Source organism: Lichenostomus cassidix, chromosome 2 (genome assembly GCF_008360975.1).
Source record: "Lichenostomus cassidix isolate B80296 chromosome 2, HeHo_3.0, whole genome shotgun sequence".
NCBI lineage: Eukaryota > Metazoa > Chordata > Aves > Passeriformes > Meliphagidae > Lichenostomus > Lichenostomus cassidix.
Genome location: NC_139482.1, coordinates 1,902,710 through 1,925,603, shown reverse-complemented (window position 1 = coordinate 1,925,603; position 22,894 = coordinate 1,902,710). Strand labels below are relative to the sequence as shown.

General features: G+C 45.7%; 1 protein-coding gene and 1 long non-coding RNA gene across 2 annotated transcripts in view; one reads left to right on the top strand and one right to left on the bottom strand.

Moving 5' to 3' along the window:
- WNT3A (Wnt family member 3A) overlaps window positions 1-511 on the bottom strand; it is a 45,499-nt gene extending 44,988 nt beyond the window's left edge. Inside the window, exon 1 of the mRNA XM_085050108.1 lies at window positions 354-511. The gene's annotated coding sequence lies outside the window, so the exon portion shown is untranslated. The remainder of the gene's footprint in view (window positions 1-353) is intronic.
- A 5,850-nt stretch (window positions 512-6,361) lies between these two features.
- LOC146440691 (uncharacterized) lies at window positions 6,362-10,145 on the top strand. The gene is made up of 3 exons (XR_014849643.1): window positions 6,362-6,634; window positions 7,062-7,237; window positions 10,022-10,145. It is a non-coding gene; the product is annotated as an uncharacterized LOC146440691 (long non-coding RNA).
- The last annotated feature ends 12,749 nt before the right edge of the window (window positions 10,146-22,894 follow it).

Sequence of the window (22,894 nt, the reverse complement as noted above, 5' to 3'; positions counted from 1 at the left end):
CAAATTCACTCTGCAGGTATCTGTCCTTCTGGATTTTTTTCTTCCAGCCTGGAAAAGAAAAAGACTGCAGCCTACTGGATTAACTGTTCTTGTTGGACACCTTTCTGTTCATCTCAAAGTACAGCACCAGGGCTATATTTAAATCTTTTCTCTCCTCTAACCCTGAAAGTATGCACGTCATTTTGTGGCTGAGTGCAATCCTGCAAACACACAGGCATGGAGGTGACTTTTCTCCCACAATAATTCCCTCACCCTTGCCCTGTATTAATAACAACCACGGTGCTGCTGATGATGCAGCAGCATTGTGTTTCTCCAGCACCTTTCATCAGAGGATCTCTGAGCGTGAGACTCACCTCACCCGACTTTGACCATTGAAAAATTTGGAATCTCGGCCAAGCTCGCTGTCTACTGGAGTCCGTGGAGCAAGATCAGCATCTCCAGAGGGCAACTGAGCCCATGCTGAGAGAGAGATGCCCCAGATAGGTGGGCTGAGTCACTGGAGATGCCCAGGAGGCACCACTGGCTGTGGAAAAAATGAGGAGCATAAACTGGACACCTTTTTAGACAAGCTAAAAGTAGGAACTGGGAATTTAATCCTTTTTTTTTTCTAAATCTCAGGAATCTCTGGGGAGCTGCAAGAGGTGGCCAAGAAAGATCTTTGCTGTCTCTAATGTGGACCACGACAGCTTATTTAGAGTAGTTTGAGGCTGGATTTGAAATATAACAAACTCCCAGTGAGTGCTAAGAAAGCAAAATTCCCTGAGCTGAGGTTTGGCCAGGACAGTGAATTCCCACAGGAACTAAGGCACACCACAACACTCAGCACCTTCCACCCTCAGTGCAAGAGATGTTGCTCTGACTTTGTCTTCCCTTAGGATCTACAGAACAGAGGAGGAGAGAATACAAGTATTAACAACCCGATTCCTTGGAAAAACTCTTTGGAACTCTTTAATTACCCAAGGCAATTATCTCCTTTGCTGTACATGTCATCTGAAAAACAACCCAGCCAGCGGAATAATGGCCCCTCAAACCATGTTTTCAAGGCTGGACTCAGGCCCCAGTGACCCTGGTGTTGCTTCCACACCACATCCTACATCTGGGGCTTCTCCCTGGAGGTCTCCCTGGCTAAGACCTCCCTCCATCCAGCTCCATTTAGCTCATAAAATGTGCCAGGATGGCAGTGCAGGGTTTTAGAGATGTATAAGCCTTAACATTTTAATCTGCCACCTACACTGCAGTTTATGAGTGCTGTAAATCTCGTGGTTATAATGAACTCATCTAATGATATTGCTGATGGATAAATTTACCTGGGACGAGGAACAACAGTTACTTGCAAATGAAAGGGGAGCAATTTAAAGTTTCATGTAAACACCTTTGCTGCCTTACTTCTGACTTCTCCCAGCCTAACCCCTCTCAGGGTTTCATGACAAATGGAAAGAATGTGTGTTTGTGAGGCAATGACTGGCTGGCCTGGAAAAGAACCTGCCTCCTTCTCCCCAGCACGATGCTTATATAACTTGGGCACTGGAATGAAGTTTTAGGTGAAAATAGCTCTAATTTTCTGGGTCAGGTGTGCTAAATTAGGGGAATGGAGGGAAAGCATAAAGCAACGTATTGGGCAATGAAAAATGCCTACACAATGTAAAGATATTTAGATTCCTGCTCTGAATTTCAATAATAATTAGGGCTGTGGCTAGTCCTAATGCTCCTAGTTCCCCCCACCCCTAAAGCATCCCAGCTTGAACCCCTTTTTAAATGATCAGCAATATAAAGTACATCTTGTGGTTTCAAACCTCTCATTAAGGCTCATCCCCCTGCGCTGTGGTTTGGTCTGGGCTATGTCAGTGCTAAATACCTCGGAGGACTGGGCTCAAAGACCTCAGATCCCTGCAAAGATTGGATTTGGACTTCTAAATTGCTTAAGTGCTTAAGTGCTTGGGGGAATTTTATCCTGAAACTCCTCCGTGGTGAAGCCAATTTTGAACCGAGAACCGCGGATGGAAAGCGCCGTCATCTCGGGGTTTGGGTAAGAGCAGCAGGATTTTCACTGCCCACTGCTCTAATAAAGCAAATCACTCACGTTTCTCACCCTTTCCTTCAAGAAGGGGCTGTGAATATGCATTGGGTTGTGCCAAACACACTCAGCCCCTCACTCCGCGGTGCACAAACACACACAGGTCTGCGAATTCCTCCCCTGGCTTTCACTGAGTCATCAGGCTCACCAAATGTGTGAACTCACGCTATAATGTTCTCCCAGAAAAATAACAAATTGATTTCATTTTTACAGGCTACAGCATGCTATATAATTGGAGACACTGCCTTGTCAACTCAGACCGGTCTGACCCGACCAGAGACATTGCTTACAGCTGTTTACGGAGCCATAAAGTTTCCTCCTCTTTGTTTTTCCTTCCTTTTGCACTCTCTCTCTCTCCTTTTTTTTTTTTTTCTTTCTTTTCCCTCTAATGAATCCTACAACTACTTTTTGTTCTGGTCATAAAATACTCTTAGGGAAAATGCAGGAAGCCTTGTTTTAGAGGAACACTTCAGTCACTGCTTCATGTTAACACTGGAATCAATGGGGCTTGAGCACATATTTAAAACTGAGCATGTGTTTAAGGGCTTTTATTGCACCCAGGCAGTCAATAAGGAACTTGTTGTCACACTTGTATGTGCTTTTTTTAAATTTAATTATCGATACCAAATTAGAAGTTTGGATTGGGCAACCTCAGGGGTTGTTTCCTTTGCAGACCCACAGCACAGCTTCAGTTGCATTGGGAATTTTGCCATTTCTCGTTGTCACTGTGTCCAAACCCTGAACATCTGAGGAAGGGCAAACTCCTACTCCACTTTATCAACTCTACTGAAACTGCCAGCTAGGACTGGGCACAATTTTTTTGTATTGCAAAAAAATGCCCATCCTGAAATCTTCTGAGTTTGCTACATTTGCCAAGCATTCAGAATAAACTTAATTTCTCTAACCAATGTAAAAATAACAGTTTTGTCGAGGAGGGATTGTAAACAATTTTACTCTGTGCAACAATCTTTCCTGTTTATCTTAAAATACTCAGAACCTCAAAACTTGAGTGAGATATTTTCATTTTTGCGGGAAAAGATTTCTGATCTTATACTCGATTTTGCCACCAGGAAAGAGTTGTTTCACTTTGAACTAATGAACTGGGAAAAAAAAAAATCCTGAACCCAAAAGGGCTTTTCATCTACTTGCACTATCCATCAAAATACCTTCTAAGTACTTTGCAATAAATTATGGTTGTGCTTCCTTTCATATCATTCATTCATCATGGAATCTGCTCCTCCTTTGGTCTGAAATGTCACAATGCTCTTCTCATTCAATGCCTCAGAACCACTCAAGGACTGATCAATGTGGAATCAGCTGTTCCAGAGTCATAAATAGATATAAACACATCTTACACCCTCTCTGAGGAACATTTCTGCACACAGGGTGGACTAAGGGGAATATTTATCTGGATCTTGGTCCTGCTGTGTGGGAAAGGAAGGTGAGAGTGGTCAGGGAAGCCAAACTTTCCTCCAAAAATACACTGAAGGTTTTCAGGACAGTATTTCAGCTTTTAGAAAAATGTGGAAAGCAGCAGAAGGCAGAGAACTCCTTATCCTCTCCTCCTCTCCTTCCCTCTCTTTGGGAAGGGCTGCAGCAGAAGATAACCTGGCGTTAGACAGCAAAAAATCCACATGGAGGATGGACATGAACAGCACCACAGCTCAAAGGGAAATCAACTCTTATTTAGCACTAAAACAGCAGCAAGTCTGCCACGAGACCAAAGCTCAATCTTTTTTTGCTGCTTATAAAACAATTTTTTCTCAAATGAAACTGCAATTTCTGCTGCAACAGAACAACTGGATTTTTTTTTTTTTTTGCAAAGAAACTGCTTTGCATGGGAAAAAATCCTCATGGCTCCTTGACATGTTTCAGCTAGATCTCAGTAAAATTAAGGAGGTACAGACTGATGAGTCGCTCAGAGGTACAGGAAAAATGCCAGTGGATGTCCTGGCATTTGTATACACCTTGGGAGAGAGAAAAATTCTCTCCCAGAGATCATCTCTCACAACAGAAAGAATAACAACCGCAATAAAACCTGATGCAGGGAAAGAAGGGAAAGGTTTAATTTGCTTTACAGCACTGACTTTTACCACTGTCTAGAGACACCTCCTGTTTACTGAAATGGATGTAGTGGGTCTCCCTCAGCCCAAAATTCATCCTGCTGGAAGGGAACAGGCAGGGATGTTTCAGCCACAAGGCAGCCTAATTTTCTTGGGTTCCTAAGCAAAATCCCTCCATTTGGCAATCCCTCCACAATGGCAATGACCTAAAGTTAAGTCAAGGCTTTGTAATCTGTTTGGGAGATAGGAAGACATATACTGGTATTTACATATATTTAGATTAGGTATCAAGAAGAAATTCCTTCCTGTGAGGGTGGTGAGGCACTGGCACAGAGAAGCTGTGGCTGCCCCTGGATCCCTGGCAGTGTCCAAGGCCAGGTTGGACAGGGCTTGGAGCAACCTGGGACAGTGGAAGGTGTCCCTGGGACAGTGGAAGATGTCCCTGCCATGGCAGGGGTGGCACTGGATGGGCTTCAAGGTCTCTCCAACCCAAACCATTCCATGATTTTGTAACTCTCAAGTAAGAGGTCACCCACTCTCCGAATCTCTTGGGTTGAAAAAAAAGTAGTTTATATGAAAGGTTCTTCCAGCCTTTTGGGTGATCAAGCAACAGACTTGGTCTAAATTCCAGCACAGCTGGGAATTATGGCACCACATGTGGAGCACCAGACAGCACAGAGAAGGATCAAGCTTTTTTCTCCAGGCTCCTGTCCCAAAATCTGTCTGGTGTTCTCCCACCAGGAGCCACAGCTTCAAGACTTCCTTCTCCAAATGGCTCAGTAGATGTGGTGCCTTGATGTTCCTCAGAGGAACAGAGCTGCTCTCCAGGGTGGAAACTTCTTGACTGGAGAGGCAGTGCCTGGCTGAAAAACATCTGGAGGGGGTCAGGCTGATGAATGAGAAAGAAACTGGGGTGAGAGGAAGAATTCTGCAACCACGGAAACACAGGATGGCCTGGGTTGGAAGGGACATTAAAGTACATCTACTTCCAGCCCTCTGCCATGGCAGGGACACCTCCCACTGTCCCAGGCTGCTCCAAGCCCTATCCAGCCTGGCCTTGCACACTGCCAGGGATCCAGGGGCAGCCACAGCTTCTCTGGGAAATCTGTGCTAGGGCCTCACCCCCCTTACAGGGAGAAATTTCTTCTTGATACCTAATCCAACCCTACTCTCTGTCAGTTTGAAGCCATTCCTTTTGTCCTGGCACTCCAGACTCTTGTAAATAATCTCTCTCCTTCTTTCTTGGAGCTCCATTCAGTCCTTGGCCACCACGAGGTCACCCTGAACCCTTCTCTTTCCCAGGCTGAACCATCCCCACTGCAGGTAGGAGGGGAAAGATTTTGAGGAAAGAAAGTGGGTAGGGAGTTGTCCTTGGAGCAGCAGAAACGAACCCAAACCTCTCACTTGGGGGCTGAAATAAGCTTGTGGGTGAAGAGCAAAGCCCTGGGCGCTGGGGACAGCGAGTCTCTCCGGGTGGCAGGAGCAGCACCTGCACATCTCCCGTGCAGCATCCCAGCCCTAATGATTTCTTTGTGAGAGAGGCTGGGGAGTGCAGACAGGCTGCCAGATAGTGATCAGCTCGTGGAGGGGTGATCACTATTAGGCAAAGATACCAGCTTTGACATGCAGCGAGGGAAGCGGCCAAGAATTTGGGAAAGCAATCCCAGCTTTCTGCTGCACGTTCCCCTGCCAAGATGCCTCCTGTGTTTACTTTAGAAACCAGAGACGAGCCCTCCTCTTCATAACAATAATAATAAAAATAAAGCTGCAGGGTCACTCAGCTTAGCAGATGGATTCCTTCCAGCTTGGATTTCTCTGCGTTCCCTGCAGAGCTGGAGCACTGATGGATCTGGGGGATTATGCAATGTTCAGAATTGGGTTTCACGAGAGATCTGAACGGTGACAAAGCCAGGCTGTGGGAAGGGAGCTCCACTGGAGGCAATCAAACCAACCCATGGATCTCACGTGGTCTTTGCTGGTCTGAGGAGCCTGAGTGGCTGCAGGGACAATGCAGAGCTGCAGAAGCAGCTCTGTCTCACCAAAGAACTGCAGGAGCAATCAAAGAGGCTGCTCACTCCCTGGTTTTCAGCTTTCCCATGCTCCTAGACCCTAAATATGGAATTAGAGAATCATGGAATGGCTTCTGTCAGAATTTTTGTCTGTGAGCTTTAACTACTCCAACCCTTTCATCACAATCAGGAATGTCTTGAACCAAAATCAGGTTGCTCAGAGCCCCATCTAACCCGACCACCGATTTTTCCAGGGATGGGACATCCACCACCTCTCCAGGCAACTTATGCCAGTGAAAATGCATCAGAATGTGGAAAAGTAGGAATCTATAGGAGATATTTTCACTGGCCAGAAATATTTAACTGAACAAATCACTCAGGAGTTTAGCAACTTTTTTTAAAATTAAGAAATAGAAGAATTTCCAGCTGTCCATACTGCCTGGAAAGTTCAGTTTTCAAGGAATTTTACTGGAATAACACATTAAATGGTATACAGGTGCTATAACTACTGTCTTAGAAGGCCCTGCCCAGCTCTGGGGTTTATTTTAATGCTGAATTAATTAATTAATGGAACTTAGCTTCACAAATTATCATCAAGTCAGAGGAATAGAAGGGGATTTAGGAGGAATAAGAAGGAATCAGCTATTTTACACAAAGCAGGAACACCTGAGGATTTAACAGCACAACGATGCCAGGGGTTAAAGGTCTCTAAGCTCTTCACCTACAGGACATCACCCATTTATACCCAACCAGGAAGGCAGAGAGGACGCTTTCTTTGGAAGGAATTGCTCAACTGCAAGGCTGAAAATGGCAGTGGAAGCAAAGCCATGAACATGAGAACATGTTTACCCCTGATGCCACCATCAGATGTTCTCTGCCTTCTGTTCCCTTCCCTTCCCGCTTGTACCCACGCAGGGACACACCTACTGACACATCCCTGCTTTCGGAGCCTTGACTGAACATTTCTCCACTCTGGTGCACCAAAGGATCAACCAGAAACATCCAGGGTGCCCTCAAGGAACTCTTTCTTACACCTCCTTTTCCTACTAACACTGACTAACAACGTTTGGAAATCAGAAGCTCGGAACGAGGTGGGTTAAGTCTCCAAAAGCTGGTGAGGTATCTTGGGACATGGGAGGGTTTTTGGTTGAGTGCACAGGGACATCTCACGCCCTTCCAGCTACACCTGGGGACCAAACCTGGCTGCCAGCCATCCCACATGTCCCATGTGTCCAGTGGGAAGAACTGGACACAGCTGGGACACAAGGAATTTGGCCTAGTCAAAGTTTCAATTAGAAGTTAAGTCATGGAGATAAGTCCAGTTAAGTGCTGGACTTCCCTGGCCATGGAAGAGTAATACTACCTGTGCATCCCTGGGAGTGTCCAAGGCCAGGCTGGACAGGGCTTGGAGCAGCCTGGGACAGTGGAAGGTGTCCCTGCCCACGGCAGGGGTGGAACTGGATGATTTTTAAAGTCTCTCCCAACCCAAACCTGTGATTCTGGGATATCTCAAGTGTGAGTTACTGGCAGTGCAGGTGTCCAGTGGGGTGAATCCCACCCTGACCTCAGCATTAATTTGTCAGGTGATAAACAAGAGGTTTGTGTTCACCTGTACCAAACCCTTTGGGCAAAGATCTGCTTCTGAGCTCCAGAAAGACTTGCTGAGAGAAGAGGGTGCAGTGGAGTAGAAACCCCTTCTGTGGGAATTATAACAAATACAGGAGCAAAGACCCAAACCCAGCAATTCCCACTGTAGGCCAAGCCAAGTCAGGGATGTTCTCACTGGAACACAAAATTCTGGATGAAGGTTCAGCACTGCTCCACTCACTCACCTCATTGTGAGATGGTTTTCCTCAGCTGGGGCAGGGGAACTGGTGAGAGGCAATCACAAAAGCTTAGGAGTTCTGCCGAGCTCCTTTCCAACAACACTGTAATCTTATGGATTCATCAATGTATATAATTACCAACCATATATATAATAGACCACCCATTAGCTCATCTCCTCTACACCACTGGCCATTGCTGAATCACCTCCTCCAAAAGGTGCCCACTCTTGATCCAGAGATATCCAGAGATGGGGAATCTACCAGTTCCCCCAGGGATGTGCCAAACCATCTTCCCTGCAAGAGCTGCTGGTGCTGCTGGAGCCAATCTCTCGTGGCAGTGGTGGCAAGAGGTTTGTACAGAAGGACTGTGGCTTTCCACACATGGGCCTTGCAGGTGCTAATTTTAACTCTGCCAAAATCACTGAGATCTCAATCCTGTCTGCAACAGGAAGCAAGGAGAGGAAGACAATCAGTCCCCCATAATTTTTAACCTGGGTTTGGTTTACATCCTTAAAAACAATAATTAGAGGCTTCACCCACTCCCTACGAGAGATCATTTATTCCTTCTGCTGCAAAAATGAGTTTGTGTGGAAATACATTGGATCTCTCCTGGAAGTGCTGTAATGGGGGTGACCTCACCAAGGAACAGGGAGCTGGTGGTGGGGAGGAGGGCAAGTTTTGGGGTTTTTAAGGAGGCTCCTGGGGGAGGATGAGGACCTACCTGCCCTCCACCCCACGCTGCTTTCCCCTCTCTCCCCACCACGCTCACCTCCTTTTCCTTTCCGAGCAGCAAACTGCTGCTGGTGTTATTGACACATATTTCAAACAAGCCCGTGCAAGGGACTCGAGACACATTACATTGCACATGGTGCCCCGGGCCACACATTTGCCTCCTTACACCGACAGCACGTTTTGCTTCATAAAGAATGTGCAGGCCTTCACCTGGAGCTATTTATCTGCTGTGCTCTGAAGAAAGGAGACAGGGAGAAAGCCCCACATGCCCACGTTGGTTTTTAACCCCAAGCTCCAAACCCAGTAAGTGGCCAAACATTGACCTCTCTGGCCATGAGGCCTGAGCCACTGTCTGCTGATGGACCTGGACAGATGCCTGCAGTCCATTTCCCATCTTCCTGAGCACCTGCATTTAGGAAAACCCCTTTTTGCAACCTCTCTGACCCACTCAAAGAGCTCCCAGCACATGCTCCACCAGGGAGCACAACCAGAGCTCCCAGACTCCTGTATCACCCCACCCTGGAAGAGGAAGCCTATCTGGTGATTAAAAGTTGCTGATCCACACCTCTTTCCAGGATCAGGCTAATCTTCCCTTGCTGTTAGCAACATTTTTTTTCCCCCTGCTCTCTCTAAATCTTTCCATCATTGTTATTACAACGATAACAACAATAATTATTACTATTATGCCTTGAACCTGAGTCTGAGATTAGGGCTCCCATTGTGTTAAGAGCTCGGTGGAGAAGCGTCAGGGAGATGATTCCTGCTGCAGAAAGCTCATTTTCTGCGCTCAGGCAGGACGTGAAGGGGTGAAAGAAACAGAGAGAAGGGGCCAGGAATGAGGTAGGATGGGAGGCAGCAGTAAGTAGAAAATGAAGAGCAGTTAGCAGAATAGCAGGAGTCAGCACTGGTGCTTTGCCTAAGCAAACCCCGCTCCTTGTCTGTGTCCACACATGTCAAATCTCGACGGGGAGAAGGGGAATGCTCCCTTGAATTTCCCAGCTGCAGAAATGTGGATTCTATTTTTTTTTTGTTTTTTCTGACACAGCAGCTGCTCACAGCCATTGTCTCTCCTCTGATAGACCCCTGCTTCAAATGTGTCACATTCCCAGGCAAAAAAACCCTTCCTCAGTGGAAAAATCAGGGTGGAGAACTTTCCACCACAAAACCCCCTGTGCTACTCTTAGCTTGAAAAGAAATACCTGCACTCCTGTCCTTTTGGGGGCTGGAAAGCTGCCAGGGATCCGGGGTAAGGAGTTGCTAACATCATGCCATACTAATAATTCTTCATTTCACCCACCTTTTTTTCTGTCTCTTTAGATTAGATTTGAAGTGCTGCAGGGCAGGGACTGTCTCTTGCTATGTGCACACACGGTGCTCAGGACAAGGAACCTTTCCACTTCCTTGGAACTGGCAACTGCTAAGGCATAATAATAAATAATTGGGAAAATCTTGAAAGGCGAGGTGCAAAATGACAGCAGGATGACAGGAGGGCTGTGGAAATTTTTTTGGAAGTTTTTTTGGTTTGGTAAATGATTTAAAAAAGCACATATTTCCTGATTCTAAGGAATCCATGCTTCTATCTGGACTGTGCTACAGGAGCACTGCACTACAGTGGGAAGGTAAAAGAAAAGTTGTCCAGGTAGAGCATGAGAAGTTTAAGTAAAGTGAATGTGATTCCCCTAAATGATCACCTTTGCTCTTACCAAAAAAAAAAAAAAAAAGTAGGTGAAAATCCCATGGGGTGGTTTAAAAGTCATCTATCAGCTCCCAGCACTGCTCACAAATCTCAGACTCACTCCATCCCTAGGTGCCTTCAAAGACAAGGTGAGAAGAGTGGGAAATTGTGAATACAAATTAAGACACAATAAGGCAGAGAAGTGATAAGGAAAGATCAAGCCCTCAGTGGATAATGCATGGTTAGTGGTGCTAACAACACGAGGGTGACCAATAAATAATTGCTTAATGTGTTGTTGGAGAACCCACAGAGATATTCACACACACTTTTGTAGTCCCTAATAATATATTAACCTCCTGCAGATAAACAAGGAGATAAAGGAGGAAGGGAATCTCGGGTATTTCTGGATAACTACTGTTAACATTTGTAATAAATCTGCAGGTGATGATGGAAAACAAGAGAACGCCAAATAGGTTAGGAATCCACTGTGTTGTTAAAGAGCAAATGGATAACTGTAAATCTGTTATCTGGCCCAAAAGGGAAATGGAAGATACAAGACTGAACCCACAGAGGATGGAAAAGTTGTCATATAATTAGTGGTAGTAACCACAGTTCTATGAAAAACTAATTTCATGTAATTTTTAAATGGGATTGTTAAACAGAGGTGATAAAAGTGATGTTGGTGCAGCATTTTTTGGTCAGAATATAAAGAAAAAGAGTGAATAAACAATTCAAAGGGGTCATATTTAGGATCAGCACAGCACACTAGAAATAAATGCATAGCTGACAATTCTCCAGTTTCAGTCTGCCAAGCAACCCCCATCAAATGAGGCTGCTTTTAACTGAAACTCCCTGAGATCATCTCAGTGCTATTCAACTTTCTTACCAACAGCCCAAAAAACTCCACCACATCATTATTAAAAAGCCTGAAGGACATGGAAACACTGGAGGAGTCCAAGGGAAGGACATGGATGGGGCAGCAGCACAGAGAGAGGGTGAGGATGTCACCACCTAAAGCCACCTCCATGCCCCAGGTGCCAAGCCAGGCTTGTGAGAGTGACAGAAGCCACATCAAGGCTCCAAGAAGATGTGGGGATTTGGGAAATGACCCCCAAAATGGGAATTCTGAGCACAGCAGGGCTGGAGGGGAGGAGGGAATAACCCCAGCACCCAGCACTGGGGAGGACAGGACCCAAAATGTCACATCCAGATGCACTGAAAAGCTGGAGCAGGCCTGGAAAAGCAGAAGGACATCCAAATCTGAGAGCAATGACTGATTCATACCATCTGCTACACATCATCCTTTTGTTCCTAGATGGGGATATTGGATGTGGGATTGATGAAAATGACATACTGAGATGCTTTGAATATCACCAAACTTCTCTCTGGTGCTCAGAACTGGAGTTTTAACCTGAGTTATTAATGAGTCTTTTGATCTATGTTAAAACAAATTCCTCCAATAAATTCATCTAAGGTTCAAGAGCAGTGGTCTGAATGTGAGCTACAGGAATTTTAGGAAATGCCACCTGGAGCAGCTTCCTGAATACTCTAACTCAACCACAGGTTGTTAGACCTGACAAAGGAGCGACCAGGTGTAGCTCTCATGGTCCTAATGGTCCTGAAGATACAGAGTCATACCGAGATTTCCTTGCAGGTTTCCCACCCAAGTGACTCAAGGCCCTCATTGTTTCCAGGAAGGAATCTGACACGATCAGGCCCGAGATGATCCACAACTTCAGGCCATAAAGTCCCTGATATCACCGAGTGCTGTAAAATCCTCTGATCAGAGGAGCATTCCCCACAAGGGCTGAGCACCAAGTTCTGCCTCAGACAATGGGATGTAATATATCTACAACCATATAAATAGCGAGCTGGATGAGACTGGGATAAGATCATGGCTTTACAATGCAGCCCCTCCTGCTTTTAACCCATCCCAGCGTTGGCTGAAACTGGGATGTGGCAAGCCTCAAAGGGATTTATGCCTTGGAATTACCAGCCTTCTCCAGCCTTACGGGAATAAGGATGTTATTTCTCACCAGCAAATTGCTCCCACTCAGCACCGACTTTCCTCCTTGATCCTTTTAGCACCACCTTTCAGTTGAGAGCATCTAATCACTTATCAGCAAGGGTCTTCCACTGAAAACACAGTTTGGGAACACCTCAGTGGCCCTTTCATTCCATTGTCCGGCAGCATCCTGCTCAAAAAAAGGTTTTTTCACCCAAAACTTTCCTGTGGGACTCAGAATCACTTTGGGTCATCGTTGTGAAAGACACCCTATGCCAGCAGCACGAGGGGAGGAATTGCCTTGCTGCAATTCCGATGCTGCTTGCTGTGACAGGACAGAAATGTCTCTTGGGTACCCAGAATTTGGTTGGCGCCAGAGCTCTGGGAACAGACTGAAAGGCGTGGGTTGTTTTTGGATGAATCATGTTTTTAATCATCAAACACTGCCAATCAGAACTGCAGCAGATTTTTCCCCAGAATTTTTTGTATGTCTGTGTGTTTTACCTTAAATGTGATAATTTCAGGCTCACAACTCTGGATTAAGCAGATATAGGAATCTCATGAGCACTGACCAACAAAAATTCCCAACCCTTCAGCTGGAGATGGAGAACCTTCAGCACTGACAGATTGGGTGGGTTATGAAACTGTCCCAACATTAGATTTGAGATAATAATCCTTCCAGCGTGCACACAGATCAATTCTATCAGTAAATTACTTTAATTAGGAGAGAAGGTGATGCAGTTATTAAGGTGTGAGCATGGGACTGTGGACTTGGGGCATTTTGGTTTGCCTCAATTTCCCACCTGTGAAATGGGAATAATATCACCATACACATCCATGGAAACAGCCATTCCATTAGGGAATTCAGGACAAAGCTGTTGACACTTAGATGATGGATTATTAATAAATGAGCTGTATTTCAGTGATAAATTGCTGATTGATCACTGGGTGTATATTCATTAGAAGAGCTGCAAAGGTGTATATCTTGTCTCTGCCTCTAACCAGATATTTGTCAGTGGTTATGAAAACCTGACTTCCCAGTCACTGTGCCACCTATAAACATTATTTTGGGTGAGGGAGGCTTCACTTCTATTTCTATTTAGGAACTTCATCCATAAATTTTCTCCTTTTAATCTTTGGAACAGCACCAAGCGCTGCTCTTTTCTGCATTTCCACTCAAGTCTTGTCTGATCACTGTGATTTTTTTAGGTTTTCAACCTTTCAACTCACTCTACTAAATAGGGCAGGTGGTGAGAAGCTGGAGATTTCCTTTTCTCCATCCTGGGTTAATTCCATTTATTCCTGATCTGCCCAATGCCCCAGCTGAGCGCTGGATCAATGAGACACAAGCAAGAATGTAAGGACAGGATGTCCCACGTGCTTAAACATGTGGTTAAGTGTTTGGCTCAAGCAAAGTTTTCATAAGGATTAGTTTTAATGTAAGGAAAATGAGTAATCCCACGCATGACCCAGGTTTCCCTGTGCTAGATGCTGTAATACTGGACCCTACTCTGAAGAAATTGCTGCCCAAAGTGTTTTAAGACTTCCACAATTTAAAAACATGAAAATCTCCAAGAATTCTTATAAATAAACAAATAAATAAATAATTACAAACCAAAACCAGCAAAACCCCTCTCAGGTAAAACTTCCATTAAATCTGTGTTTAATTGAACTTTACCAACCATAACTATCCACTGAGGGATTTAATCCAAAACTTATTTACTGAGGGTATTATTTATTCATATCAATTGCTAAATTGAAAAAGATCTGTAGGGATGCTTTAGCAGTAGTGGACAAAATTAGGCATGCAGAAGGAGGGCTTGATCCAATCTATTCCAGAATAGGAGATCTCCAATAAAGAGACCTCCAGGAAACCTCTGCCTCTGCAGCTGGATGGATCTGACTCAAAGGGGAGCGCAAAGAGAAGGATAAAACCATTTCCTGAGTTAGGAAATGAGAGCAGGGAGGTGACACAGTTGTGTCTTTGCACAATATCTGTATTTAACATGCTTTCACCCATTCTTTCTATATCAGCATCTTCTTAAATGATGGCCAACAGGAAAAATCCAAGAGAAAGCATGAGCAGGAAGCTCAGATGAACCCAGGGAAGACTCAGCCCGTGGCTGTTTAAGATTTGGTGCTCACAGAGCTGAAGACAAAAGTCCTGAGCACATTGGCCTTCAAGAGAATCACACAGACCTGACCCAGATTAGATCCCTGAGCCCTCACACTCCATTTAAACTTCTGCATTCAACCACTCTTGCATGTGGTTTGTACATTATTAGTGTCTACTTTTATCAGCTCCCCTTTGAAACCACTTGGGAGCTTCTGTTTGTGGAGTTATTTTTAGGATGTGTGGAAAGAAACCACTGGGGCACCAAGTCAAACCTCCAATTCTTGAGAATATCAGTCTCCAGGTTGCCCTTTTTGCTATTTCTCCTCTCTTTCACAGAGACAGGTAAGGAATCATGTGGTCAGGCTGCTCCTGGGGAGATCAGGCTGTCCTCACCTGGAGCTCAGCTCCTGAAGATTGCAAATCAAAGGGCATTTTGCATGTTCCCTTCATTGCCATGTGCGTCACTTCGATGTGCTTTGAGTGAAATCAGTGTTTCCTGGAAAGAGCTGGCTTTAGAGGGCTTTGGATAAAGTAAATCAGGATGCTGGTCATGTTTGTACACCCTGAGCCCCGTGCAGAGCTGCTGGCAGCTCTTGGGTACCCAGAGTACTGATCAACTTAGTGCGCAACCGAGATTTGGGATTTGATCAAAGTGAGGAGATAAGAATCACAAAGGTGAACTTTATGGCTCTGTCACTGATAAGGTGGCAGAGCAGGGACTAATCTAGATACCAGAATAATTGATAATAACCTTGGAGCTTCTTGGAACTGTTTAATGACCCAGGAATCTGAGGAATGCTGCCGCATGGCAGAATTCCTGCCATGTGCCTGACACAGTTCCAACCTGGGGCTGTGAGAGGAGATATTGGGTCAATACAGAGCAGAAGGATTGCTTCAGCCCCAAACCTTGCGTGCCTGAGATCTTAGCTCCTTCTACACCCCCAATCCGGGGACACCACACCATGAAGGTGAAGAAAAATGTGCATCTTGGATAATTCAGCACCTGGGAGACAATCCAAATCCACCGGGCAAACTCCCGTCGAGGAGCTAGGAGGCTGCGTGTCACACCTCAGCCTGGAATCAGATTTCAGTAGCTATGGGAAAACATGCAAACAGTGACTTCCAGCTGAGACAAGTTCAGCACAGCTCGGCCAACGGGGTGGAGGCTCCATTTTTTGACTCACCTAATGGAGTTACTGCCTAAGGACCACGAGGGTCTCTGTGCAATGAGCCATGAAGTCCAGCCAGGGCTGGGAGAAGGAGGGGAGAGGATCTCTGGGTGGATTTGGCTGCCAGCTGGATGGGAAGGGTGAGATTCTGCTCCCGAGCTTGTCTCAGCTGGAAGGAACTCACCACAGAGATAATTCATCCCTGTTCTGTCCTTTCTGTACAAATCTAATCCCAAGGCGTTTTGGAGCAGCACAAAACACACCATGACAATGCTGCTGGAATCCAGGGATCTCTATCAGCACCCAGGGAAGACAGGCCCTCGGGTGGGGTCAAACTGCAGCACCCCTGGACTCTCAGAAAAGCAGGACTCAGGTCCTTAACAGCATTTAGCAGCCAGTCTGTCCCTAAAGATAGCAACCCCACCTTGGCTGTGATGACAAAGCCCTCCCTCCTTCCCCCCAGCTGCATTTTCACAGGGATCTGATGGCAACTCCACAGCCAAGAGCACACTGGGATTCCATCACACTCCTGAAAACCCCAAAAATTAGTTTACAAGTTCCATATGCCGTCCTATCAGTATCTTGTCAAGTCAATCAAAAAACCCTGACCTTTTGCCCATATATGTGCATTTTTTGGCCATTTCTCATGTTCTCTGAGGAGCCTCTTGAACAGCAAATCTTTGATTAAGGACCATGCTGGTTGCTTATCAGCAAGGTGCTAAAGGGAGAAGTGGCAAAGTCCTTAAATAGTGCTGATCCTGGGAGTCTTTTACATCTGTTGTAGGTACAGCCCTTTCACAACCTTTAATAATGGGGAGTTGAGAAATGACCACCTCACACACTGAGGGTGTGTCCAAAGGAGCAGAATATCTGTGTCCTACCCCTCTAAGTGGCACGAGATCAATTCTTCATCTTCACTTAGGAAAACCTAAAGAAAAGCATTGACCTGAGATCAGGGCCTCTGAGAAATATTTATCTGTTGTGCACTCAGGAGCTTCTCAAAAGCTCGTTTGCAGCTCAGGTAGGACCCATCTCGCTGACCAGAAACCACCTAAAATGTAGTTACCTGAATGGGGTCTATTCATCCTAGATTTGATGAAAGAAAAGGTTCTTTCAGGCAGCAACTCAGCCGTGTCTCAGTTATGACAACCTAAGTGAAAAATTTCAATTTGTGGAAGCAAAGACCAGTTTGGGTTTCAAGGGGGCTTTAGTGCCAGTGTCTGGCCAGACTCATCACAAAAAATTGATTCCTCATATCCAATCTGAATCAACCCTCTCTCAGTTTAAAACCAACCCTCTCTCAGTTTAAAATCCTGCCCCTTGTCCTATCACACCAGGTCCTGTTAAAAAGTTTGTCCCCATCTTTCTTGCTAACCCCTTTAGGCCCTGGAAGGAGCTCTAAGGTCTCCCCAGAGCCTTCTCCTCTCCAGGCTGAGCAATCCCAGCTCTCCCAGCCTGGCTCCAGCCCTCTCAGCATTTCTGTGGCCTCCTCTGGCCCTGCTCCTGTGCTGAGAGTCCAGAGCTGGATGCAGCATTCCAGGTGGGAAAGGCAGAGCAGAGTGGAAGCATCACCTCCCTCACCTGTGGGGATGCAGCCCTGGGTTTCTGGGCTGCGAGTACATGTGGTCAGGGAATGTCCAGCCTGTCACCTACCAGTGCCCCAAGTCCATCTCCCCAGAGCTTCTCTCAATCCCTTCAGCCTGTGCTGATCCCGGGGTTTGCCGGGCTCTAGGAACTTGCTCTGGCCTTCTTGGACCTCACGAGGTTCCCATGGGTCACCTCTGGAGCTTGTCCAGGTCCCTGTGGATGTCACCCCTTCTCTCCATCATCCACCTGCACCACTCAGCTTGTCTGCAGAGAGTCCCCTTGATCCCATGCCTGTGATAAAGGAATTAAACAGCACTGAACACCACCCAGACCCCTGAGGGACCCCGAGGGTCACCCATCTCCAGATGGACATGGAGCCACTGACCACCACCCTCTGGGTGTGACCATCCAACCAGCTCCTCAATGCTAAACACCATCCATCAAACCCATACCTCTGCGATTTAGAGGGAGAGGATGTTGTGGGTGCTGAATGCAGTGACTGATCAGCTTAGAAGAGAAGTTTCATGATGATCAATGTGAAGGAACTCACATTGTGAGCAACAGCAAATTATTGAAGCCAGAGGGAAGTTTTAATTTTACAATTTGCTGTACCTGGTACTCAAAGTCATGAATTGGCAAATTTACCATTTTGTATCTAAATAAGTGAACATCCAATTCCTGAGGCTGAAGCACAGATAGAGAGTCCTAGAGAGTCCATACAGTCACACCCTGAATTCCAACCCTTCCCTTGCTTCTTGCATGTCTTTGGATTCCACAACAACCTCACCAAAGTCAAGGTACCCCTGGAGATTCATACCAGATGCAGATAACCCTTCACTGAATTTCAGTAAAATATCACTCATTTGGTTCCACCCAGCCATAAAGTAGAAACCTCCATCACACATTCCCATGGTCTTTCCTGGGATTGTGTTGAATAAATCAAATGATGATACTTCCATCATTTTAACATTACTGACATTCTGGAGCATCCAGGCACGTTGTTTTCACTGATATTTAACTGAGGTCGCCCTTCCTTTCCTTCTCCTAGTACCTGTGGAGTTATCCCTCCTTGCTTTCCTTTACTACACACACCTGACAAATGTCTGAGAGCTATTATCCCATCATTCCTTGGCCCAGATTAGCACTTAGAGCTAATCTTTGCTCATCAGCATCAGTCCTTCCAGCCCTCTGGCTCTTTGAATACCCTCCAGTTTGTCAATACCTTCCTGGCACGAGCAAGGGACGGAGCCCAGCAGCCCAGGTGTGCTCTCTCCGGAGCCATATCACCCCATCATCCATCCCGGGGCTCGGAGCTCTGGCTGCTGTGGGTTCTGCTCGCCTGTCACCTCTCATTTCACACTCAGGCTGAGGGGTGCATGCCCGTGCAGAGCCGATCCCCTCCCGTGCATCCGCGAGGAGTTGTGCGCGTCGGCAAGGCAACGCTTCTCACAAACGTGGAGGCCGCGGCTCTGCCTCCCTCTGTTTACTCACCAAGGTGACGAGAAGCAAGGTGTTGGCACACAATGAATGAGATCAAGTAATTCACAAGTCGCTGCCTGCCAGCAGAGCTGCTGCAACTGTCCATGCGTGTGCTGCGAGCCTCCACCAAGACAGGGAGGCTTAAATCTCTTCCTTTGCCCTTGACATTGGATTAAGCTGAGGTCATGCACAGGTGTTGCAGTGCTGCTGAGGACGTGTCAGGCTGCAGCAGCTCTGCTGCAATCAGTCATCTGAAGACGGTGCATTTTTTTATCACAGAGGAAGTTCAGTGCTTTGATAACCCGCCTGTCTTTAGTGCAGCTGCTTCTGGTAGTAAATTGAAGATTATCCCGTGTAATTCCACAGCTTATCCTTCTAGGTAAGAAAAACATCTTAATTTTCATCTCCAAGAATAATCAGACCCAGATAGAAATCAGTACTACTCGATTACTCTTGTGAGTGAAAACTACTTAAAGCCAGTTTAGAATCAGTGACTGGTAGGAGGTTACCAGTGTCTGGAAACTGTGGTCTTCCTTCACCTCCACACATCAAAGTGAACTTCCACCTCCCTGAACATTGGCTCCACCTGATCCAAATTAGCTGAACCAAAGCACAGCAGGATGGTTCATTCTTTCCTTTCATATTTTCACGTTGCCCAGGGAAGTTGTGGATGCTCCAGCCCTGGAAGTTCTCAAGGTTGGGTTGGAAAGGCCTTGAGCAACCTGGCCTAGTGGGAGGTGTCCCTGCCGATGGTGGGGGGAACTGGGACTGGAGGATAATCCTTTAGGTCCATTCTAACCCCCTGACATGGTAGAATTCTCTAATTCTGTATTTCATCCCACTGTCTCCATGATCAACCACTCCCTGTGATGGTCAAGAGTTCTACAGCCAGGCTAGCCAAGCTCTCAACCACCACCCCCATTATTCCCAGGATAAATCTTCACTGCTGCACATAATTTAGCTGACCTTACTTTACATAACACCACTTTTACTCAGGAAGCAGACATTCCAAAGCAAACCTCCCAACAGCTGCCTTTTGGGAGAAATTGTATGTGCCTGCTTGAGATTCTCTGGATATTTTTCCCCCCCTGAGTTTATCACATGTTGAATTCTCAGGCTGGAATTCGACTGCTTGAGCACAGGTGTGTTGAGTACCATTTGAGGTGCTTTCCAGCATCCCCCTGGCTCCAGCCTGCCTCCCTAAAGCATGTGGATTCCTCAGGTGACACAAAACATCCCTTTGGTTGACCCCACACCCTCCTACATACACAGCTACAGGGAACCTTAAATCTCCACTGGCTTGGATCACTCTGTAGGCACTGATAGCACAGAAAACCAAATGAAAATATCTGAATCTGAAGCCCAGGAATCAATTCAATTACTGAAATATTTCCTGAATATTTCCATGTAAAAAAACTTATATGACATACTTACACAAGACAATATAATGTGGGATCTATGGGAAAGCTGTATCCTTCAGATGGATTCCAGGGAAATCTCAAATGGCTTCAATCACCTATGTTTAGCCAAATCTATCAAACTCCCACTGTTCCATTTGGAAATTCACTATTTCCACAGGACTGAAGTCCTCCTTCTTTCCCCTGTTTAGGATTGTACAAGAAATTAAGAATCCCAAAAGTGAGATTATGGAAAGGGCTATCTGTGATAGGGAAAGGAAACTTGTAGCTTTGTACAGGCTATTGAAAGATACTGATTTAAAAGTAAATAAATGCTTGGGTCATTGTTTCTACAGCTTAAAGCCTCTTCATTCATCTCCTGTGCACTCAATACCTTGGAACTTGACCAGTTCTATGATTTTGGCTCACATGAAGGCAGGAATTGCACCCTGCAGAGAATTTCCAATCCTCTGAGTCATCATAAACACCTATAAAACGTATAGAAATCACTAATGATTTACCTACATGGGACATCATCACAGAGCAACCAGGAGTGGAAGCAAATTCCTACCTATTCCTCACAAACCCTGAAATACAGCCAGCAGCATTTGAATGATCTACATCAAATGTCTCAAAGTAACTCGTTCTTTTTTGAAAGATGCTCCATATTTAGGCCACAGATTCTGAGATCTGTAGGATTGGCAGGTCTGACACGGGATCTCTGGGAGATCTGTGCCCTTTTGAGAGGCAGGTGGAGGATCCTTGAATGGCATGAGGTCCTCATCATCTGACAAAACTGTAATGGGATGTAGGATCAATTTGTCCAGCTGATGACCTCTAGTAGGCATGGAGCAGTGTCCATCTGAGTGAGTCATTCAGCTTTCCCTCTAAGCAATTAAGAGAATTGAGAAACACCATTTGAGGGCACAGTTCAGTGTGTTTTCACTCAAGTTTTTTTTAACATCCTCAGGATGAGAATCATGTCTCTCTGTAATCACCCATTTCTCCTCCTTATCGACCACGGAGGAGACAGGAAAAGATGTCTCTGTTGCAGATGTCTGAAGGTGGATGTCCTGGAGCACATCCTGAAGGAATCAGTGCTCAGACACCACCTCACCATCAATCCCCGTCTCCACTTAGGGCTCAACCTCATGGTCAAGCAAGTGGAGCTCAAATTACTGCCTAGTTGACCCACAGCAATCCTACATATGTGAATCCCTAGCCTACAGCAAACGCTGGCGAATGTGATTTAAATTAACCCTTTTTTATTGTGGGTAAGCAAAGTCTAATTACCCGACTTGCTGCAGGCGAGCCGTGAGCGCACAGACAGGTACCAAGGGTCAGCTGATGTGTGGTAACTTGTTGCACCGCAGAAACTCGATCAGGAGTTTAATTTGCTAGGACTTCCACACACAGGCAAACCCTTAGACCTGGATTCTAATTTCTCCCCAAGCCTCGGGCGGTAAATTGGCTAAAAGTTGTGTTAAGGAGAGGGAGAGGTCACAGCGATGTCCCTCCGTGCTGGGAGGTGCCACGACATGGTGGACATCAGTACTGCTCCAAACTCCTCCATTTTGTACAAATATAACCGTGGTAACAGCAAAACAGCCCCTAAATTCCCTGATCTTTCTCCAGCTTAAATCATTAAGAGCTGCTTGTATCAAGAGCTTCAAATCTGTTTCACCAGAGGCAGCCAGCATCCCTTGTAACAGAGTTGTGCTGAATAGGAAACAATAAAAAGCACTGATTTCTCAAAAATAAATCACTTTTTAGGTAGGTAATAACAGGACTTTTGCTTCTGAGGCAGGAAACAACACATGAATGTCACCGAAGGTCCTCAGTCTTAGGTACCACGACAGTCCAGTCAGGTCTAAGCCACAAACTCGACCTCTTTGTTGTTAGAAGAGACAACTTTCAAGAGAGACACTGAGAATTTCACTCTCCCATCCCAACTCTGTTGTCTGCTACCAAGAGAGATGAATATGTTATGACCATGAATAAAGTCCTTCTCACCTCACCAGCCTGGGACAGAGCACAGGAACACTTTGTTCCCAGACCTCCAGGGATCCATAGGGTCCATAGGACACCCTGGAAATTATTTACTCCAAGTACTTTTGAAATTACAAACTCCCAACCAAATACTTGGATTATATGAAAGCGTTTTTCTGAGATGGAAACTAAATGGGAACCAGTGATGGTTCACTGAAACCAGCTAAACTCAGCTCAGGAGTAGATCTGCAGTATGGTGAAGTTGATGAATCTCCAGTTGGCCAAATCCATCAAGAGGAAGGATGGATTCTCCCACCCTGTTGACAGCTTCAAGATCTCAGCTCAAAGCTCTTCCCCCAAAAATGCATTTAAGCCAATTTTTTTTGGGGTGAGTAAGGGAAAATGTAGCAGAATCCTCATTGCAATCCTAAAAAAAATGAGCCTACAGACCTTTATATCCCAGACCCACTTTCAAATGGGTCAAAATATCAATCACTAATGCTGGAACTTCCTGGGATGGGACTCAGTTCACAATCTGAGACATAAATACACAAAAATGTCCATCAGGGCTAATTCTCCCTTTCCTGAATCCACTGTACACAGAATATTTGGCAATTCAACCTTACATATCCAGGACTGCAGGGGACCCCAGATACCTCTGAGATCAAGCTCTCAGTATTTATAAGAAAGCCCTGGAAATATGGACCTGTGTTATGGGAAAGAGCTGAGCTTGCTACTCCCACCATTCCTTCTAAATAAGGCACAGATTGCAC